The 23,820-nt window shown below is 42.1% G+C and overlaps 1 protein-coding gene across 1 annotated transcript in view; it reads right to left on the reverse strand.

The window, feature by feature from the left end:
* The window catches only part of chrm2a (cholinergic receptor, muscarinic 2a), a 132,977-nt gene that overhangs the window by 97,833 nt on the left and 11,324 nt on the right, over nucleotides 1-23,820 (reverse strand). The gene's annotated exons all lie outside the window — the stretch shown is intronic.

Below are 23,820 nucleotides of genomic sequence, written 5' to 3' on the forward strand. Positions count from 1 at the left end.
AAAGCAGGAAATAATTTTCCACACACATTTATTCAAAATACACACCAAACTATAATAAACAACTGTTTTGACACTTTATAAAGGTAATTTGAGGTCTTGTGTAAAAGACTGTACAACAAAAAGGTTCAAACAATAAACACAAATGCACAATTTGAACAATATATACAAAATGGTCTATGTGTTTTGTTTGTCTTCACCTCAAAGCAATTTCTGTCTGCTATTACATACTATATGCTATTGTATACTCTTTCTCTCCAATTGTTCTGAGTTATTTTCATTAGTTACTTCCTCCAAACCATCAACATGTCTATTAGACCCCATTCCTACCAGGCTGCTCAAGGAAGCCCTACCATTAATTAATGCTTCGATCTTAAATATGATCAATCTATCTTTATTAGTTGGCTATGTACCACAGGCTTTTAAGGTGGCAGTAATTAAACCATTACTTAAAAACCCATCACTTGACCCAGCTATCTTAGCTAATTATAGGCCAATCTCCATCCTTCCTTTTCTCTCAAAAATTCTTGAAAGGGTAGTTGTAAAACAGCTAACTGATCATCTGCAGAGGAATGGTCTATTTGAAGAGTTTCAGTCAGGTTTTAGAATTCATCATAGTACAGAAACAGCATTAGTGAAGGTTACAAATGATCTTCTTATGGCCTCAGACAGTGGACTCATCTCTGTGCTTGTCCTGTTAGACCTCAGTGCTGCTTTTGATACTGTTGACCATAAAAATTTATTACAGAGATTAGAGCATGCCATAGGTATTAAAGGCACTACGCTGCGGTGGTTTGAATCATATTTATCTAATAGATTACAATTTGTTCATGTAAATGGGGAATCTTCTTCACAGACTAACGTTAATTATGGAGTTCCACAAGGTTCTGTGCTAGGACCAATTTTATTCACTTTATACATGCTTCCCTTAGGCAGTATTATTAGACGGCATTGCTTAAATTTTCATTGTTACGCAGATGATACCCAGCTTTATCTATCCATGAAGGCAGAGGACACACACCAATTAGCTAAACTGCAGGATTGTCTTACAGACATAAAGACATGGATGACCTCTAATTTCCTGCTTTTAAACTCAGATAAAACTGAAGTTATTGTACTTGGCCCCACAAATCTTAGAAACATGATGTCTAACCAAATCCTCTCTTCATTGGCTTCCTGTTAATTCTAGAATAGAATTTAAAATTCTTCTTCTTACTTATAAGGTTTTGAATAATCAGGTCCCATCTTATCTTAGGGACCTCATAGTACCATATCACCCCAATAGAGCGCTTCGCTCTCAGACTGCAGGCTTACTTGTAGTTCCTAGGGTTTTTAAGAGTAGAATGGGAGGGGGGTCGTTTTGACCGTTGGGGTTTTTCCGTAATTATTGTATGGCTTTGCCTTACAATATAAAGCACCTTGGGGCAACTATTTGTTGTGATTTGGCGCTATATAAATAAAACTGATTTGATTTGATTTGCTATTACACAAAGGTCACATCACAAATTTCTACTTCTACTATGTTTTGGAGTCTTCTGTCTGATTCTGCAAGCAGCTTTCATTTCACACTTTGGTTCCTTACAGCCTGAGGAGCAGTGCTTTACACCAGAGGAAGAGAGCCACAGAGTAATCCAGTAACATTCAAATGCAAACTAGTGGAGCAATCCTGATAGTTACACACTCTTTGTTTGAACATGTGAGATTGTCATGGGAGGCTCTCCGTCTGCTTTCACTTTCGCTGTGCATAATGGCATTGGGTGCATTTGAGTTAGTTAGTTAGGGGGCTATTCAAACAGGCCAACTAGTAAGATATCACTCCTGAAAACGATCTTTGGTTTATCACATGAGGTAAATCTGCCCTACAATTGGATTTTGGAAAACCATGTGACTGTGAACCAATTCCGAATGGACACTCACATTGCGCACGTCAGGAGTACAAAGATGGCCGACCGTGGCTCTAAATCCGGGGAGGTAACTTTTCAGCAAAAAAAAAGTACATTTCTATCTCATATCATTAAAAAGTTATTTATATTTTAGTAAAGCTTGGTCCCAGCCGTCGTATACAATGGCGTCAGCCCCAGAGGGTTAAATGCTCCAACAGGCTGCTGTGGGACATGAGTCGACCAACCTGTTACATATACAAGTGCATCCACATTAACTGTCTAATCACTTTATGCTCAATTAAGCATTTATAGCAACCTCATGACTCCAAAACTTCTCTTTTCCCATTGTGATAATTTTACACGACTGTGTTGGAGAGGAATTTTTACAAGCAGTTTGGTTTAAATTATCACCACTGTGAGATAGCTGTCATCTTCGAAACACACACAGACATTAATTTGGGGACACCCTGTGGGTTTTAGGACACTGGGACAATAGATATATGTGTAAAGTTGGTAATCCCAGTGGAAGATTACTAGCTGTAGGATTTCAGCAATTTATATATTCTTGCTCAGTGTTGGGCATACTGTTATTTCTAAAAATTTCCATAAAATGACAGTCCGTATATATTCTAGTATCCACATGTGGGGGAATTTGACGATCTCTGCATATTCGGTGAGCCCCAGGGAAGGCATGCCGGCCTTGTGCAGAGCTGCTGCTGGTCTATTACTTAATGGGCTGTTCCAAAAAGAGCAAAACAAGAGCATGTTAAGGGAAAACAGTTCTGTGTCCACTTCTTATTGCCCAGGTGTGCAGCAGACCATGTTACAGTGCTTCTAGAGGGATTGGATGATTGTTTTCTTAGTGATGGGAGTTACAACTGATTAATATAACGCTAACTACACATACCTTTGCAGGAGAACAAAAGGTCCAAGTCTTTGGGGTTCTTTGGTGGTTACGGTCTTATTGTATGGTCGTGAGACTTTGAGGTTATCAGTGACCAAAGGGCATGACAAGATGTCTTTGGAAGTAGGTTTCTTTGAAGGCTTCTTGGGTACTGCTGGAAAAAATTGGTTTCAAGCAACTCATTACTTAGGGAGTCTCAGATGAGGTGCATCACTTGTATTGTCAAGGAACATCACCTATGATAGTTTGCCTTTCTCTCTATGAAAAAATGACAAGGGCAATTCTAGGATTGACAGTCATCCACATACCAAGTTTGGTGGAAATTGACCAAAAGGACCTGCGTGCAGTGTGGGAACAAATAAAAAGATAAACCAAACTTTTGATCTTTGACCCTAATGGCCATGACATTTGCCAAAATAAACACCTTAAGCAATATTCTGGGAGGTTAACCTGCACGCATACAGTAAGTTTAGTAGAAATTTGTCCAAGTACCTCTGAAGAGTCTGCAGATCATCTCCTAAATACCTTCGCAGATCTTGTTACAGTGTTGTCCTGCAGACAGATTAATACACCATCATTTCTGTGGAATTGATAATTCCAAGCTCTGTTTTATCTCAGCCCAGCAGAATTTACCCCCCACCCCTTCATACAGGACACCATGAGTCGAGTCTTTCAGTAGAGGTGTGGAAAGCAGAGTGGCTCGGAGTGGCTCTGTCACTTCTGTATTCCACTGATAACTTCAACATTCGACCACATATTGTGTCGTGGCAGCCGGTTTTATGAAGCTGCCTGATGGAAAACAGATACCGTCTGGGTCCCGCCGCCACACAGAGTTGATTAAAGAGGATTTCATATCAGTAATCTGCTTATTTTGTCACCAACTTGGTGAAGCATCAGAGAAATTGAAGCGCTTTTTTCCGAACGGGCGGAGTGAATTCTTAACAACACACATTTTGCATTACCGTCGCAGTGGTCAAGTTTGAAATGATTTTAAACCGTCAGCAGTTTCCATTTCTCAGATTTGGGTTATAATGTTGGAGCGTTCTGGCACTCCAATGGCTTTATAATGAATTAGTCAAGCTTGGAAATGAAAACTTGTGCTGTCAGCTGGAAAGCGGACAAAAAGGAAAAAGATAAAGCATTTGTATGATGATTTTCAAACTAGGTTATTGGACATATTCCTTTCTTTCTGTCTTTTGCTTCCATCTACATACACTCAAAGCTTACGTCCATAACCAACAAATCATTTCCATGCCTCCCGTCAACCCCCAACACCCCTGTTGACAATTCTAGTCTTCACACTGCAGCTATTTCTGTGAGTGATTTCAGTGGATAATAGTGCTCACAAATCATCGGCTGGCCAGCGGAGCCCATGAAATTGATATGCCTTCATTCCAAAACAATGAAGGTGCCTTATTATGGGTGCCGTGATGTCATACGCTTAGTGGCTGACAGGTTGGACAGATGTTATTTGGCACCAGAATGGGCACAGGGCTGCCAATAACAGTGCCGAGACAGCACGACATCATAGTCTCAAGAAAATTCCCTGGAGGTAATGAAAGGTGTATGTGTGTGCATCTATCTTCGGTTGCCATTCCAACAAATCAGACCAAAATGACATATTACAAATAGATAAACATTTCTTTGTGTGTTTACTTGTTCCACTTCTACTCAGAGGTAGGTTCACCAAGAAATGCCTTTACGTGGTTGATTTGGGTAAATATCAGTGTCCTCGGGGCCAAAGGGCAAACCTTTGGTTTATCTTCCCGTTTGTTCCCCTACCCAAACCAGGTCCTTCGCTGATTTACACCAAACTCACTTATCCATGTAGGTTCACCAAGAAATGCCTTTACATGGTTGATTTGGGTAAATATCAGTGTCACTGGGGCAAAAGGGCAAAAATGTCATTGGACCAAAGGGCAAACCTTTGGTTTATCTGCCCGTTTGTTCCCCTACCCCTCCCAGGTCCTTTGGCTGATTTACACCAAACTCACTGTATCCATGTAGGTTCACCAAGAAATGATTTTACGCAGTTGATTTGGGCAAATATCAGTGTCATTGGGGCCAAAGGGTAAACCTTTGGTTTATTTGCCCATTTGTTCCCCTACCCCTCCCAGGTCCTTTGGCTGATTTACACCAAACTCACTGTATCCATGTAGGTTCACCAAGAAATGATTTTACGCAGTTGATTTGGGCAAATATCAGTGTCATTGGGGCCAAAGGGCAAACCTTTGGTTTATCTTCCCGTTTGTTCCCCTACCCCAACCAGGTCATTTGGCTGATTTACACCAAACTCACTTATCCATGTAGGTTCACCAAGAAATGCCTTTACGTGGTTGATTTGGGTAAATATCAGTGTCACTGGGGCCAAAGGGCAAAAATGTCATTGGACCAAAGGGCAACCTTTGGTTTATCTGCCCGTTTGTTCCCCTACCCCTCCCAGGTCCTTTGGCTGATTTACACCAAACTCACTGTATCCATGTAGGTTCACCAAGAAATGATTTTACGCAGTTGATTTGGGCAAATATCAGTGTCATTGGGGCCAAAGGGCAAACCTTTGGTTTATCTTCCCGTTTGTTCCCCTACCCCAACCAGGTCATTTGGCTGATTTACACCAAACTCACTTATCCATGTAGGTTCACCAAGAAATGCCTTTACGTGGTTGATTTGGGTAAATATCAGTGTCACTGGGGCCAAAGGGCAAAAATGTCATTGGACCAAAGGGCAAATCTTTGGTTTATCTGCCCGTTTGTTCCCCTACCCCTCCCAGGTCCTTTAGCTGATGTACACCAAACTCACTGTATCCATGTAGGTTTACCAAGAAATGCCTTTATGCAGCTGATTTGGGCAAATGTCAGTGTCACTGGGGCCAAAGGGCAAAAAATTTGGTTTATCTGTCTGTTTGTTCTCCTACCCCTCTCAGGTCCTTCTGGTGATCCACACCCAACCTTATGTGGATGATGTAAAAATTACAACTGTCCTTAAAGTGTTTGTTTTGGCAAAGGCTAAGGTACTGGAGTCCACTTCCATTCACACCAGGCTTGGTACACATACTGAGACTGATTCTGGAATTGCACAGCAAGGTCAAATTTGCTAAACATCAACCATCAGGGCCGAGGTTATGTCTGCCTGTCTGTTTCTTGGCCAACAAATGCCAGATCCTTTTGCTGATTTCTACCAAACTCGGTATGTCAGTGAAAGCTGACACTAAAACTGCCCTCAAATATCACATTTTAGTAAAGGTCAAGAAATTTGATTTTCAAACTGATTTGGACCAAAACTGACACACACTTAGGTGGATTCCAGACTTGCTCTTGCAACGTCAACTAGTAGTCAACCATTTGGGTGAAGATCAATGTCAATGGTGTCAAAAGTCAGAATTTCCATAGTCCTTGATAAATTAGATCTCGCGTAAGTCTCCCCAGTTTGGTGGACAATGAAGTGAATATCTAGATTTTGACCTTTGCCAAAACATTCTAGGGGTTACCATTGTCCACATATCAAGTGTTGGTGGAAATCTGCCAAAGGATCTGGAGGGAGTACAGGGGGGAAATAAAGAGGGAAACATTGGTCAAATAACTAATATATTCTTCTCGTTAAAGTTGCTTGGGTACTGTTTGAGATATTAAGCAATAAATTGATGTTGGGAAGTAGAATGTTAAATGTTTAGACTGGATGTCATGAGACATGATAGATTTAGATACATTGGCGAAATTAAAAATGAACTACATATTCACAGAAGAGCAGTTCTACATTATCCATCAGGTGCACTGCCTCCTTTAATTAATTCCGCCTGCACTCCTTGACATTTTCATAGTGGGTGCACTGGTTAAGCACACCTCCTGTATGAAAAGATTATTTAAAGTCTATTTCGGTAAGCCTTTTGTAGGGGGGGTGTGATGCATAATTTCAATAATAAGTTCCTCTTGATAAAATCCACTTTTTAAAAATCTATACTATATGCCACAAATCCCAACTGCAACTGCTTGAAGATGCAGTTCATCCAGTAAAGCCTCAATGCTCATTTGGAAAATTCCCAAATGGGTCGGCGACTTGGAATAATGTTTTTGATGAATAGCTATTTTTGCTTCTTCAAGCCAAACACTTTTTTTGCTGTGATTAAGCATTAGCCACTGTGTAACCTGACAAATTTTGCATATTTTCAAAGGTTTGCTAATCTTAGACTTCTTTTGGAGTGGTGAGTTCCTTCTTTTGAGACTGCTTGGAGGCAAAATCGCTCATTTCTCTGATCAGATCTGGCAACACTGCTTGCAAACATATTCATTCAACACATCTCCATTCACATGGAAAGCAAAACCATAATTTCACATAGTGTCAGATTTGACAGTATCTTTACTAAATCTAACTATTTTCTGCATATATGCCGATGATGTTTGTTTTTACATAAAAACATCATGGTGTCAAAATTGTGTTTCTTCACCAACAGAAATTTTTTGAACAGACCTTATATATTTTGTACTGACATAAATTGCAGGTTGAGCTATGGTAGCATCATTGGGTATGCCAGCTTTGAGTGCAGACACGCATGGCTGCTCGACAGGATCCAGACGGCGGTTGACAGGCAAAACGTGATGCACACAGAGGAAACTCCTCTTCTGCTTATGTGCGTCAGCTGGGGTCATTTCCACAGCAATCCTCTGATGTGGCGGGCAGACAGATGTGTACACCGCAGCATGAAGGGAGCACATCTTGGGCTGTCAGACGGCACTGCGGAGGTTAAGGGAGGACAGATCGGGAGCATGCAGACAGCTTGTCAATGCTGCTGACAACCAGATGGATGAACCAATACTTTAGGGAGTAAACGCGATGTACTTTCTTGTTTATTGCCACATTCTGCAACTGCATTTTGACGTCTCCCAAATGCTTATAACTAGTTATTCATAGCTATGTACTTAGCAACATAAGCACAGAGAGTAACAGCTCATTTAAACTTTCTCCGATTATTATATTTGAATTTATAGTTTCTTGCATTCACAACTTTCCTGCAAAGTGCCTCAACTCCCAGTTCTCAGTCACAACAGGGGATTTATATCTGCTATTACTGGTCCAGGCTGGCTCAAGCTGGCACATTCATTTGTCACAGCTATGTGTCTCAGAGCTAAATCTGATCCTAGAGTCAACATGAACACCGGTTTTCTATAAGCCAGGGCTTCATTACGGCCAAACACCATTACTGCTCCAGAGCAAGACAGCAAATGCAGAGGAGAGAGATGGAAAGCTGAAGAGTGAGGATACTGGAATGAGGGAGTGCAAACGAAGAATGCTAAGCCAGAGATGGGAAGGAGAAAACAAGTGACTAAATAAATCAGTCGCCAACAGATAATTGGACAGGATGCACTCAAGGGACACCTGCCGTGCCATGAAAAGTAACACTGTGATTTGCAATTAACTCCAAAAGGATGAATGGGGGATTTACTCCCCTTTGGATTCATTCTTGGAATGCGGTACCTGATGGGGAGGTAGCCATAATGAACAGCTGCACCATACTAAGAAACAAAAAATGTATTTATCGATTTCTGGGTACTCTTGGATTTCTAATAACCCAGTACAATTAACCTGTAGGGACAAATGCCAGAACCGACCACTTGAGTAATTTGTGTGATCTCCATTTGAGCCATGTTGCTGTTTGGTGTGTATTGGCATGTTCACTGTCAAAGATTTCTGTCTTCCTGGAAGTAACAATGAACAAAATTACTAAGTAAGTTGGCAACAGCAGCTCTTTGTAGGAAAGTAGGAGATGAAGAGAACAACGGAGCAAATAGAACTGGTCAAGATGAATTCTCTGGAGTCAATGGACATGCCAGCGCGTCCAAGTCATCATGTTTCTAAGAATCAATCAGCATTACAAAGATTCAATTTGACCACTTCCTGAAATGACCAATTCTCATCTGTAAAATCCATCTCTCCTTCGTATGATGTTTGACTTATAGCCAATCCTAGAGGGTGGAGAAGGTCAGATGGTTTGTTTCCTCTCTGTCCCTGCCAGAGGGTACACTCTGTCTGCAGCATCTGTTAGTGGGAGATAAAGCCACGTAATGCTCAGCCTCTCTCCCATTGGCCTGAAAACACTTATTTTTATTTAGTTTTACAAAGAAAATCGTCATGAAAACAGAGAGGAAATGTTTTTTTTTTCGGGATATATGCAGCATTTATTTATTTATTCAAGACAGAAATGGACATTTATTTAGGGCCCCTTCACACATAACACAAAAGACGCAGAAACCAGAAGAAAATCGGTGAACCAAACACAAAATGGGGAACCACAAACCATCCACCTGCTGTTGTGAGGGACGCGAACACAGTATGAGCAGTTGGAACGTGTTGCACCACATTGCACCACTGATGTGGAGAAAAATAAAATAAAAACCAGCTGTATAATTAGTGAAAATCACTGGGTTGTAATAAATAATAAATAAAAGGGGACACGATACAGAACCCTGTGGTTAAATAAAAAATAAATGCCACTTGCGGGATTCGAACCTGCAATTTACAAAAGCTTAGATTAACAGATAGAAACTTTAACACTGCATTACAATAACTGTCTTATAATAGGAGCCTAAAATGCCTAATATCAACAAGGACATAAATGTCTTTAAAAAAAAAAGAGACAAAAAAGCGCTGTAATATCTGACAAAACGGCATTTGTTACATGTATTTTTGGTGATACGTGACTGAAAGTGGTGTATTTGTGGCGCTGTTGGCTTGTCATATTGTCATAGTCCTAGTCATAGTCATATTGTTAGATCGCCTGCTGCGTGATCTGGCGGTCCGTTTCACATGGAGCAGCCTGCTGAGGTGCGCTGTGTGCGGCCGCTGCAGCCCGGCTGTGTGCGCTCAGACGTGGCTGTCCGGCCTCCATGTGATCATGTCTGTAAATACATATCAGCATGTCATGCAAGTGTGCTCTCCCCCCCGCATGCCACATATGTTGGGGGGGGAGCGTAAGGGGCACAACACACCCACACACCAGATATGTGTGGTTTTCGATGCCACACTCGTGGGGGCACTTAGACCAATTTCACATCCAGCTCAAAAGTGGTTGTCTGCTTACTATTTTCATGCTGACAGCACAAACAGCACCACATTTTACAAGTGGCCAGCGAGCGGTGTTAGATGTTCATGTGTGACACCTGGAATTTGGTTGACACCTGCCGCAAGAGAGATCAAATGGGCTCTCACAGGGCACACTCTGTGTTTCAGCCACTTGTGTGCGCGAATAGTTGTTGCGACAGGTGTATGAGGCGTTGGAGGCAGCTCCGATTTTTCACAAATGGTATGCAATTCCTCCTTCGTACACTAGTCGGCTTCATTCGTGTTATGTGTGAAGGGGCCCTTACATTTGTTTTCATCTGATGGACTTTATTCATCCAAAAACAGAATTAATCCAAAATAGAAGACATCCAGCAGACGTAAGCAACATTAATTATATTCCACTTCTGTCATACGTTTTTCATTCATTCTCATGTTCAGATAGCTGAGATTGTTATAAACATTTTGATATGCAACACATGGGTACTGTACTATAAGAAGGTAAATCAGAAATTACTGAAAGTATGGTCAAATCAAGAAAATATACTTAGACACTAGAGGGTTAATAAAGAAACCCGAGGACAAGATGATTCAGTCTTGTTCATCTTACTGTCATTTTCTTGACAAGACGTCACCCTATTTGAATGAAAAAAAATTGTCTCATAATGAAATAAAGTTTGCATTTACGAAAGACTTTCAAAATAAATAGGTTTTGTAGTTTAAAACTTTCTTGTTTCACTCTGATGAGAGCTTTTTAGAGCTCTGGAACAAAATGTCAAGGTCACATTAACTGGTTATGTTATTGCTTTTGAATTCTCCTCTTTGTTTCATGGAATTCAGGCCTTTTAAAGAAGAGAAAATGCAAGAGGAGAAAAAGAAAATGGTATGCAAGTAAAGTCCTTGGCTGTATGCAAATGTTGGGTGTTATGGTGATATAATAGGTACGAGGCAGTAGATTCAATGTCCACCAAGATGGTCGGTATTTTGGGGTCATGATGTTATGATGTTCCATTCAGTGTCTGTTTGTGTAATGATCCATTCAGTAACACGCTTGTGATTACAGATGATGCTGTTCGATACAAACACAGCTGCTCACTGCTTAAACATGAATCCATTATGACACATTGATCTCGAGTTAATGGTTTTTCAAATGGCCGATTCCCAAACTCTTCACTGCCTGACGTGGCTGTCACTCTTACACAGTTTGTGCCATGATGACTACCAAAGGCCAAAGTTCCTTGTTTTACTGCTGTAATTTCTCACCCTGGGTACTTGAGGATGTGGGAGGAACATCACAAAATCAGTCATGACATCACGCGACTGTTGACCACTTTCCGAAAACGGCTCCTTTGCTCTTATTGATGTTGTAGTAGACTTGTGGTCACTGCTCTTGGCTTATCATGGTATACTGTAGAGAAGCTTGAATCTTCGACTGGACTGGGATGCTTGATGCGAAGACATTTCGCTTCAAATCGCAGAAGCTTCCTCAGCTAAAATTCTTGCTCTGGTAGTCTGACTTCTGTCTTGACCCTTGTAGAGAAGAACAAACAGGAGCCACAAAAGCTGGAGTTTTAAACCTAACCAGACCCCTCCTATCGAGAGGCAGATTGCTACTGGCTAGTGACTAAACAATTGCTTTAATTAGCACCTATTGTGCTCTAGTTAGCACCGTCCTAATGACAGGGTAGCTGTCCCTCCTAACAATGGGACTGACATCTCTCCTGACGAGTCTCCTCATCAATCAATCAATCAATCAATCAATCAATCAATCAATCAATCAACATTTATTTATAAAGAGCTTTACAGCACCGACTGGTGTCCAAAGTGCTTAACATTAAAAACACAAATTTACAAAAATAAAACACATATAAAATAAATTTTTTAAAACAACACATAAAAAAGAACATAAAAATAACAGAACATGTCACCTCCCCACTAAGTGTTAAAAGCCAGTTTAAATAAATAAGTCTTTAACTTAGATTTAAAAAGTGCTAGGTCATTAATAGTACGTAACTCAAGAGGTAGTTCATTCCACAGTGTGGGGCCAGCTACCGTGAAAGCATGATCACCCCAGCGTTTATATCTTGACCTTGGAACATCTAAGTAAAGCTGGCCAGACGCCCTTAATGCCCTACTGTAGGTGCGCAAAGTTAAAATTTCAGACACGTAGGGAGGTGCAAGGCCATAAATAGCTTTAAAAACAAACATTAAAATTTTAAAATCAATTCTAAAACGAACTGGAAGCCAGTGGAGTGAGTACAGGACGGGCGTAATATGCTCACATCTAAAAGTGTTTGTCAAAAGACGAGCATCAGCATTCTGCACCAACTGGAGACGTGCAAGAGACATCTGATTAATGCCCGAATAAAGTGCATTACAATAATCAAGTCTGAAGCTGATGAAAGCATGAATGGTTGTCTCAAAATCACGTCTACTGAGAAAGTGCTTTATTTTAGCCAAAAGGCGAAGTTGGAAAAAACTAGCTTTAACAACAGAATTTATTTGTTGATCGAACCTTAAACAGCTGTCAAATATCACTCCCAAATTCTTGACAGCTGGTTTTACATAGTTAGCCAAAGCACCAAAATTTGGTGTTACCACATTTGGTATGCCAGTGCGCTCAAACACCATGATCTCACTTTTACCATCATTCAGGTAAAGGAAGTTTTGGGACAGCCACTGCTTTACATCACGAATACAATTAAATAATGATGACAAAGCATCACTCCCATTAGTCCTCACAGGCAGATAGATTTGCAGATCATCTGCATAACAATGAAAGGACAGGTTGTGATGGGTTATAATTGACCCCAATGGCAGAATGTACAAAGAAAATAGAATCGGCCCAAGGACAGATCCCTGCGGCACTCCACAGCACAGAGGAGCAGTTGATGAGGAGAGGTCCCCAATCATGACAGAAAAACTCCTTTCAGCCAAATATGATCTAAACCACTTAAGTGCAGTACCATGAATGCCAATAAAATGTTCCAACCGGGAAACAAGTACTGTGTGATCCACAGTATCAAAGGCTGCTGTGAGGTCCAACAGAACCAGCACAGCAGGATTCCCTGCATCCACCGACAGAGTAATATCATTATGAACTTTTAAAAGTGCTGACTCAGTGCTGTGTCGCGATCTAAACCCAGATTGGAATTTTTCAAGGATGAGATTGTCTTCTAAAAATGATTGTAACTGTAAAAAGACAACCTTTTCTAAAACCTTAGATAGAAATGGCAGATGAGACACAGGTCTAAAATTGGATAAAACTGATGAGTCCAGATAAGGTTTTTTAAGAAGAGGTCAAACCACAGCATGTTTAGAAGCAGCTGGAACAGACCCTGATCTAAGACAAGCATTGATAAAAGTTAGGAGACCCGCCCCAACAGTATTAAAAACCTCCTTCAGCACCTTAGCTGGAACAACATCAAAAGGAGAACTTGTAGATTTTATGTGTTTTACAACATCAGCGAGACATGCAAAAGAAATGGGCTCAAACTGTTCGAGCACAGCAGAATGTGCACGAGGAGCAGACAACTCAACATTACAGCTCTGATCAGCGTTCTGTCTGACTGATGAAACCTTATCAATAAAAAACTGAAGAAACTCCTCACAGGTTGTGGTTGTAGTGTCCATCAAAACAGAGGTGTGTGGATTTACAACTGAGTTTGTTGTATTGTTCATGCATTCATGACGTGAATGACTCATTACCATGAACAAGAGACTGAAACTGATTTGACCTGAGTACCCCATCGTAAACAGAGGACAAAGCGTGTCTCAGACCCCCTCCCCAGTTAAGGCTGGGTTTCAACTGTTTCACATACAATGCCTCCTTCACCCCTCTCTCAAACCGGGGAAACCCTCTCCTGCCACGGTGGAGTACAAGTCTGTCATGACCCCAGAGCCGTATATGAGCACCCATTATGGTCTCACTACAAAGACTAAGATGAGGAGTATCATTTACATTGTGAAGTAATGTCAGCAAAAACATTTTAGCTACGTGGTGCGTTTCTCTGGGCATCATCCAGCATGCAGCTTCCTCAGTTTTTGCAGAAGGTTAAGAAGACGCCCACGTTTCACCTGGATGTGGCAGGTAGGTGGTGCCTTTGGACAAATGGGGATGGACTGGTTGTTATACAGAACCCAAAGTGGTTCCATAGTGTGGTGGATGTGGCAACCCACGGCGTCAGTGCATGCTCCCAGACCTGACCTTATGTTTAGTTTGTCCAGTAACCTAAAGGGTCTGAAAATGGAGAAGTATGTGTATAAATGGCTGTAATTCCAAAATGGTCAATGTCATGTTTTTGTTAACGTCCTTGAATTAAAGCTGTAGGTTTATACACTACAAGCATCTCTTCACTGTTTTATTCCACCTCCACTGTTGGGGGAGGTGATGGTCTAGTGGTTAAGCGTTGGGCTTGAGACCAGAGGATCCTTGATTCAAATCCCAGCCTGACGGGAAAATCACTAAAGGCCCTTGGGCAACGTCCTTAAACCCCTAGTTGCTCCTGGTGTGTAGTGGGCTCCTTGGCAGCCTGAAATCGGGGTGAATGTGAAGCATTATTGTAAAGCGCTTTGAGTGTCTGATTTACTGTCCATCTAGATAAAGACCTGACTGGATGTGACCATTATATTTTTACGTACAAACTCATGGAACTGTTGGGAAAGTGTAGTGACACGGACCCACAACAGGGGGCGCAAATGAACGGTCAATAGATGAGCCAAAATATAACAATTTAATGTTGTGAATGTGCACAACGAACATACAGACAATCTCAGAATATCACAACAGTCAATACACAAAGGTGACGTGTGGGCAGGCTTGAGGATAGAAGACGTCTGTCCTGAGGAGAGCCGGAACCACACGATTTCCGCCGCCCCAGAACCTGCTGAATACTGGAGCCGCCAAGTCCCTAATTCCCAGGTGATCACCGTCCCCGACTGTCGGATCTGGTACTGCTGGCGAAGAACAAAGACAGTCAAGTGTGGGTGTGTGTACACCCAGTAACAATAACGGTGGGAATGCCACCTCCACCTCACACTCAGCGCGTTGCAGCGGTCTCAGCTGAAAAGGAGCGCCGTGTTGCACAGCCTCCTCAAAAACGACCGGTTCTCCTGCAAACACTCACAATAAACAGATTTACAAAAGGCTGAGAGTAGTACCTCCTATGAAGTATGATATCTCGGCAACGAGGTGGAGATGACGTCTGGTCTTTATGGAGTGAGATGATGTTGAGTAGATGGGTGACAGCTGTCAAGAGGTAATGAGTGACAGCTGTCACCCCCGGCTGTGTCCATGGCGGCAGCGCCCTCTCGTGCCTGAAGCCCGCACTTCAGGCAGAGCGCCCACTGGTGGTGGGCCAGCAGTACCTCCTCTTCTGGCGGCCCACACACAACAGGAACTGTACAATTTAGAGGATGTTCAACCTGAAATCCCCAAAAAATATTTAACTGCAGTATTACATTTTTGTACATTATTTTACTTTTACACAGTGGTGTGCTGAGCGGTGGGGGGAGGGGGTCAGCTCATCCAAGAAGGACACATCCAGGCTGGACAAACTGATCAGGTTTGCATGAAGCTGGAGTCTCTGGTGACAGTGGCAGAGAAGAGAACACTAGACATTATGGACAATGCCAGTCAGCCTCTACACACCATCAATACCACCCAGGGTGAGCCTCTTCAGCCACAAACTGCTCCTTCCCAAGTGCAGGACCAACAGACTGAAAAACTCCTTTGTCCCTCAGGACATCAGACTGTACAACTCCTCACTCAGGGGGAGGAGGGGTAACAGGAAGACAGGGGACCGGAAGGAGAGGAACAGTAGTAGCCAGTATTGATCAGTATGTCTGGTATTTATATTTGCATACTGTTTTTACTTTCTTTTTTGATGCTCTGTGTGCTTCTTACCCTGTGTGCTGCTGCAACCTCAATTTCCCTGAGGGAGTCTTCCAAAGGATTAATAAAGTTCTATCTAATCTAATCTAATTATGATGCATTTGTGATGCCTTATAGATCAGCTTTGAAGCAGCACAACCTTTGCCTCATGATTTAAAAAGCCCAGACACGTCACATTGTTTAACTTTGGGATTTTACTGTTGAAAGTCTTGTTTTTGTCTTTGATACTCAAGATTTCTTTTCTCTGCTATGACCTCTGTTTGTGAGAGGGCTGTCAGAAGTGTGAACATCGGGGTTGTTGGGGGGTGGGGTGGGGGGTGCCTCACATGGTGAATCTATCCCACAGTCTGTATGTGTTCCACTGACACAGTGTGGTCTCTGGACTCTGTCGGCAGTCCTGTTCCTGTCAGGTCAAATAACAGCGTTTCAGGCTGGCTGCTCGCTCCAACGCGGTGGAGGCCGGAGCCATCCAGAAAGCTGCTCGGGAATATGCACAAATATACAGAGGTGATCCACACATCCACTGCAGAATGCAAAGAAGCTTGAAAAGTTAAAGCCACACGGGTACGTGCCAACGCTTGGATAAGCTCAAAGTGCCCACTTTCCATCTCACTGGCATTTCTTTGAAATGTCAAACCTTTCACCTGGAACAAGTTATGTGGACCTTCAGGGATCTTCTTTGAGAATGTAAGACAAAGCTACAGCCACGTGCAAAGCTTTGTTTAAAGTACAACATGCAGTATTTTCTCACAAATATGTCCCAAACTCTTGATGTCCTTCTCTGGTTCTCTTACACATCACAAAAGCAGGATACTTGTGTGTTTGTTTAAAAATATAAAAGACAGATATCCATGAAATTTATTTACTAGAGTCGACTGGGATTCATCCAGCATTCACTTTTATAAAGAGAGAAGACAGGTTGGATAAATTAGATCTGCTGACTACATAAAGGGAAGCGACACTTTACAATGCCTCAGGGCATTAAAAGAAACACAGGATGAAGTCAGTCATGCCTGAGGCAAAAAGCAGGTCCTCGCTTGCAAATAGCACAGGAATAGACACGGAGTCCAATAAGAGGAACAGCCAGTGATCATCTCCGGGGTTAATAAAACCGGCTCACGCTGGAACACAGAGTGGCAACTGCTCTTCCGGCACCACGCTATCTCAACCGGTCATGTTGGCTCACGCAAAAGTATGTTTACCCTTTCGGCTTGATCTGTAGTGTCCAAGGTCAGAACTCGTGTTTATCTGTTGAGTGTGTACACAGTACTGTGCACAGTGCCAAGTCTCTCTGCTCTAATTCACCTCCGACTTCACAGATGCTCTTTTTCTTGCTGGGAATGTGAAGAGGCCAATTGCTTTGTAATTGTTTAGACTAATTGGCGTTGTGCAGATTTTTTTTTTTTTTTTTTTTAATTACCGTACTGTTTGCATACAAAATATCCGTAGCTTGGGATGAGCCCAAAGGCAACAACAGCATTAGTTGTGTGCAGGAGGCTTTCTGTGCAACTGCTCTTTTGGACCAAACTGGTACAGCTGGGTGACACACACACACACACACACACACACACACACACACACACACACACACACACACACACACACACACACACACACCGGCAAGATAAGTGGGATGTACAGTATATAACAGACGTGAGTATGCACCTTTTGGAAAAACAAAAATCACTTACATATAAAATGATATCATCTGTCAATAAGTGCATTCTGTCGATCTTGACAAGTGGAGTGTTTCCTATTATCAATTCAAGCCAAGCATTTTTGGGGGTGTGTGTGGGGGGTGGTGTAGACCAGGTAGCTCAATGGTAAAGGAGCTGGGCTACCAATATGTAAACCTAGGTTTGATTCCCGCTCATGCTACCTGTCTGTTTTCTTGGACAAGACACTTAACCAAATGGATACCATCTTTGGCTGGGGAAGTAACCAGATCCAGACTGGTGTCCCATAGTAGACTCATCTGCTTCCCGCTATAGAATCCAGAGGTAAGCACAACACCGTGTGCTGGTGCCACCTTTTGCTGCACCCAGCGTGCCACATAGCTACTTTCGGTCCTGAATAACAACCATCCAGGTAGACAACTGGTCAAACCCAGTCTCTCTATGGTACCCGTCCATCTCCCAAAGCCAGGTGAAACATGGGCATCCCCCTGACCCTCCTCAACATGGAGGCATGTGAAAGCTGGAACATAACCAGGGAAACACACCACCTGGGCAAAATGAATGTCGAGAGACATCATCTACAAAACGTGCACCATACCGTTTCTATAATCTATTCTTGAGCCCCTCATTGGTAATTGACTTCCATCCATCCATTTTCTTCCGCTTTATCCGGAGTCAGGTCGCGGGGGCAGCAGCTCAAGCAAAGCCGCCCAGACTTCCCGATCCACACACACACCTCCCCCAGCTCCTCCGGGGGAACCCCAAGGCATTCCCAAGCCAGCCGAGAGATGTAGTTCCTCCAGCGTGTCCTGGGTCTTCACCAGGGCCTCCTCCCAATGGGGCGTGCCCGGAACACCTCTCCAGCGAGGCGTCCAGGGGGCATCCGGAAAAGATGCCCGAGCCACCTCAACTGACTCCTTTCGACGTGGAGGAGCAGCGGCTTGACTCCGAGCTCCTCCAGAGTGACCGAGCTCCTCACCCTATCTCTAAGGGAGCGCCCAGCCACCCTGCAGAGGAAACTCATCTCGGCCGCTTGTACTCGCAATCTCGTTCTTTTGGTCATGAGCCAAATCTCATGACCATAGGTGAGGATCGGAACGTAGATCGATCGGTAAATCGAGAGCTCTGCCCCCCTACTCAGCTCTCTCTTCACCACGATGGTCCGATACAGCAACCGCATCACTGCAGATGCTGCACCGATCCATCTATCAATCTCATGTTCCATCCGTCCCTCACTCGTGAACAAGACCCCGAGATACTTAAACTCCTCCACTTGAGGCAAGGACACTCCACCGACCTGAAGAGGGCAAAGCACCTTTTTCTGGTCGAGAACCATGGCCTCGGATTTGGAGGTGCTGATTTTCATCCTGGACGCTTCACACTCGGCTGCAAACCACCCCATTGCACGGTGAAGGTCCTGATTTGATGAAGCCAACAGAACCACATCATCCGCAAACAGCAGAGATGAGATTCTGTGGTTCCCAAACCAGACCCCCTCTACACCCTGGCTGCGCCTAGAAATTCTGTCCATAAAAATAATGAACAGAACCGGTGACAAAGGGCAGCCCTGGTGGAGGCCAACGTGCATTCATTTTGTCATGCCTTAACATGCTTCTGAATGGTCTGAAGGCTAACGTAAGTCATTAGCTGACTAATCTGTCATCTTAAGTTTATTTATATTTTGTAAAGTAAACACACTTTTACCTTCATAGGGACCCTGTTCTTGCTACCAGACATTTATAATGACTTTTGCTTGTTCAAGGTTTTTTCTTACCCCGTATAACAACATTATGTAGCCAGCTAGCCCACTGACGTATGCGCTCTTTATCAGTACTGCACCGAGTAACTTCATTTTTGTCCAGAGTGAAAATATGAACCCCAATACACCTCAGATCAGAGCCTAGTTTGACAAATGTCTGCGTTCGCCTTTAAGCAAGAATACTAATGACACCTTTCTTTCTACTTCAACGTGGCAGTTTGTTTTAAACATCTGATTTTGTCTTACATTTATGCAGAGTAATGCAGCTGTAGATGACAAGTACAAATTAGGTCCATCCATTATTGTATAGATCAAAAAGGATACTACCTCTGGTTACATATCTGTATTCCAAACACGAGTGCTGACTCCATTAAACGGCGCAGACTTCATGATTCATCGTGGGCAGAAATGTGATTTCTTTGGTGTTTTACGGATTGCTCTTGCATTATTAAAAAATAAAACTGTTTATCATTTCAATACCACAGCAGACAGAAATTCATCAGATGGCCCTGAGAGTGAGTCTGTCTACACTGGAATTGCTGAATTGGACACTTATGGTCAAAGGACTACAAATGATTAAACTTCTTAAAAGGACAGGGACACAAAGATGCACATTAATATTAAAGCACTGATTGGGTTACTACGTGTTTCATATCATTGTATACATTTAAAAAAAAAAAATCCTACTTTAGGTTTTTCGGTTAAATTTGTACAAATATGAGTCGGTTACAGTTGCTGTAAATGCAGCTTTGGGGACAAATGGGAGTCTGAGAAAACATTTCATTTACAGATGCATCATTTATAACATTTTCCTTTGTTTGAATCAGGCAGATTTAATTTCAAGCTGTGATTCTCTTTGGGAATAGCTGCTGACAAAATATAATATATGTGATTTATTTATAGACTCTCGAGCAAGGAGCAAGGCAAATCAAAGGAAGTCAGGCATGCAAGCCAAATGACATGGATGTTGGCATGTCAGCGTGTTCTCTGCATATTCTTGTATGATTAAGCAAACGTGAAGTCAGACTCTTATAAGGGATAGAAGTTGAGAAACCGGTACACTTGCACCTACGGACTTATTGGGTGTGGGCCAAGTCTGTTCCAGATTGCAGCATGAATGCATACAATGTTCTGCTTTTTTGACATAGTACCACCAGTACTGCCAACTTACTTCATTGTGCCACCAATAGGACCAGCCCTGACACTTAATAATTCCATTACCATCACTACGGTCAATCCCATCTTGTTTTTGCCATAGTAACACCAGGGCCACCACCCTTTATTTACATTTCTGCCAGTATTCCTAAATCTAACCCTTCTTCAACACAGTGTAAGAGTTGACCAAACTCAACTCTTCTTTTGCTATAACACCACCAGCACAGCCAAATTTTAACCCTTTTTCAACACAGTGCCACCAGTGTGGCCAATCCTAAGTACCATCAGGGCAACTGACCCTTACTTGTTTTCATGTGAGTGTCATCCTAAATGGACGTGTCCAGCAGTGCAACTCATTAACACAAACAGACCGGTAAATCTATCTTTGAAGTTAAAGGTAGTAATTGTACAACCCCAATTCCAATGAAGTTGGGAAGTTGTGTAAAATGTAAATAAAACAGAATACAATGATTTGCAAATCCTCTTCAACCTATATTCAATTGAATACACCACAAAGACAAGATATTTAATGTTCAAACTGATAAACTTTATTGTTTTTGTGCAAAAATTTGCTCATGTTGAAGTAGATGACTGCAACACATTTCAAAAAAGCTGGGACAGTGGTATGTTTACCTCTGTGTTACATCACCTTTCCTTCTAACAACACTCAATAAGCATTTGGGAACTGAGGACACTAATTGTTGAAGCTTTGTACAAACGACGAACTGTGTTAACTGACAGTGGTTTTCTGAAGTGTTCCTGAGCCCATGCAGTAAGATCCTTTACACAATGATGTTGGTTTTTAATGCAGTGCTGTCTGAGGGATCAAAGGTCATGGGCAATCAATGTCGGTTTTCGACTTTGCCACTTACGTGTAGAAAGTTCTCCAGATTCTCTGAATCTTCTGATTATGGACTGTAGATGATGGAATCCCTAAATTCCTTACCATTGAACATTGAGAAATATTGTTCTTAAACAGTTGGACTATTTTTTTCATGCATTTGTTCACAAAGTGGTGATTCTCGCCCCATCTTTGCTTGTGAACGATTGAGACTTTTGGGGATGCTCCTTTTATTCCTCTTTTGTCCGGAGGACACGACATCCATGATTTCCAAAAAAAATTTGAAACGTGGACTCATCAGACCACAGCACACTTTTCCACTTTGCTTCTGTCCATTTCAAATGAGCTGGGGCCCAGAGAAGGCAGCGGCATTTATGAATGCTGTTGATGTATGACTTTCACTTTGCATGGTAGAGTTTTAACTTGCACTTGTAGATGTAGTGACGAACTGTGTTAACTGACAGTGGTTTTCTGAAGTGTTCCTGAGCCCACGGAGTAAGATCCTTTACACAGTGATGTTGGTTTTTAATGCAGTGCCACCTGAGGGATCAAAGGTCACGGGCAATCAATGTTGGTTTTCGACTTTGCCACTTACATGTAGAAAGTTCTCCAGATTCTCTGAATCTTCTGATTATATTATGGACTGTAGATGATGGAAACCCTAAATTCCTTACAATTGAACATTGAGGAACATTGTTCTTAAACTGTTGGACTATTTTTTTCATGCAGTTGTTCACAAAGTGGTGATCCTTACCCCATCTTTGCTTGTGAACGGTTGAGACTTTTGGGGATCCTTTTATACCCAATCATGACACTCACCTGTTTCCAATTAACGTGGTCACCTGTGGAATGTTCCAAACAGGTGTTTCTTTGAGCATTCATCAACTTTCCCAGTCTTTTGTTGCCACTGTCCCAGCTTTTTTGAAACATGTTGCAGGCATCCATTTCAAAATGAGCAAATATTTGCACAAAAACAATAAGGTTTATCAGTTTGAACATTATATATCTTGTCTTTGTGGTGTATTCATTTGAATATAGGTTGAAGAGGATTATCAGTTCATTGCATTCTGTTTTTATTTCCATTTTACACAACGTCCCAACTTCACTGGAAGTGGGGTTGTATGGATACATGGTCAAATATAATCAAATCTGTACATTACATAAATGGACTGCATTTATATGTTGGTTTTCCATCTGAATCAGAAGTTCAAGGCGATTTGCATTGATGCCTTGAATTCACCCGAATACTGATGTCAGGGTGCTGCCATGTAAGGCACACAAGTGCACACTGGGAGCAACTGGGCGGGTTAAGGACATAGTGTCCATACTGATTTTTCTGGTCTGGCAGAGATTGAATTAAGGATCCTCTGGTCTCAAACCCACTACTTAATCACTAGACCAGAGGTCTTCAAGTCATTCCAGAACGGGCCAAGAGGGTGCAGGTTTTCTTTGCAACCACCCACTCCACCAGAAGATTCACTGATTAACTGATTCCATCTGCTCAAAGTGATTGAAGACCTCTGCACTAGACCATCACCTCCCCATTACAAACAAAATATGCACATCAATACACAAAGTACTTCTAGGATTTCTCCAAAGGTGACTCGTCTAACTGGGAGGCATCTATGTGAACCTAAACCATAGAAAGCTACCGCCGCTATTGGTAGGCAATGCAAAGCACTGTTGAAGGGTCTCAATTGCCCTAGTTTGGGAAAACTGAAGAGGTCACCTGGATGAGAGATAAAAACATCTTGAAGACCAACAAGAACTCCGTTGATAGTAAAGGAAACGCCAAAATGTAAAGGATGAACAAAGCTTGTCAAGTGAAGATCCACTGAGTACCTGCTGGCTCATTTGAATAAGTGATAAGTGTGACAATAACGCCCCGTGAATGGCTTGTTAACCATCAAATCATCTGAAATGAAAACGGCACCGTGCAGCCACACAAAATAGGGCAGTGATTAATTATTGACGTCAGCTATATGGTGTCTATATTTAGTGATGACTGCTGTGGATCAGCTTCAGGCTGATTTGTGGTTAAGACAGTAAAGTCTTCAGGAATATATTAGATTTTTATTCAAACCGACGCCTGTTGCCTCCAGCTTACTGACTCACGCTTAAAAGTGGACAGTTAAAGTTGCAGTGTGCAGGATTTAGGGTGTTTTTTTGTTGTTGTTGTTTTGTTTGTTTGTTTTTTTTTAGCACAAATAGAGTAAGCATTCATAATTATATGTTTTTTAGTGTGTAATTATCTGCAACAACAAATCAATGTGTTTTCATGATCTTAGACTGAGCCCTTCATATCTACGAGGGAGGGCCCCCCTCATCCAGGCAGCCATGTTGCACCATTATTGATACAGTAGCCAAAAAGGGACACACTTACTCCACATTTTGCAGTGTGGCTGGAAGACTGAAGAAGAAACGAAGGGGAATCACTGGTTGCTCCCCTTTACACCATTTACTGGTTGTTAGCTCAGGCTAACAAGTTTGAGAACCCACATTTCCAAATGGGAATTGTTTGACAATTTTGGCCAGTTTTGTCATAACTTTCTAAAGCATCATGATAAAATAATGTTATTTTGCAGAATACTGGACCTCATTATTGGATATTATTTGAAACAAGTTAGCTTCTGATCATGTCAGTGAGTGCTAAAAATGAAGG

This window comes from Thalassophryne amazonica, chromosome 22, assembly GCF_902500255.1.
Source record: "Thalassophryne amazonica chromosome 22, fThaAma1.1, whole genome shotgun sequence".
In the NCBI taxonomy this organism is placed as follows: domain Eukaryota; kingdom Metazoa; phylum Chordata; class Actinopteri; order Batrachoidiformes; family Batrachoididae; genus Thalassophryne; species Thalassophryne amazonica.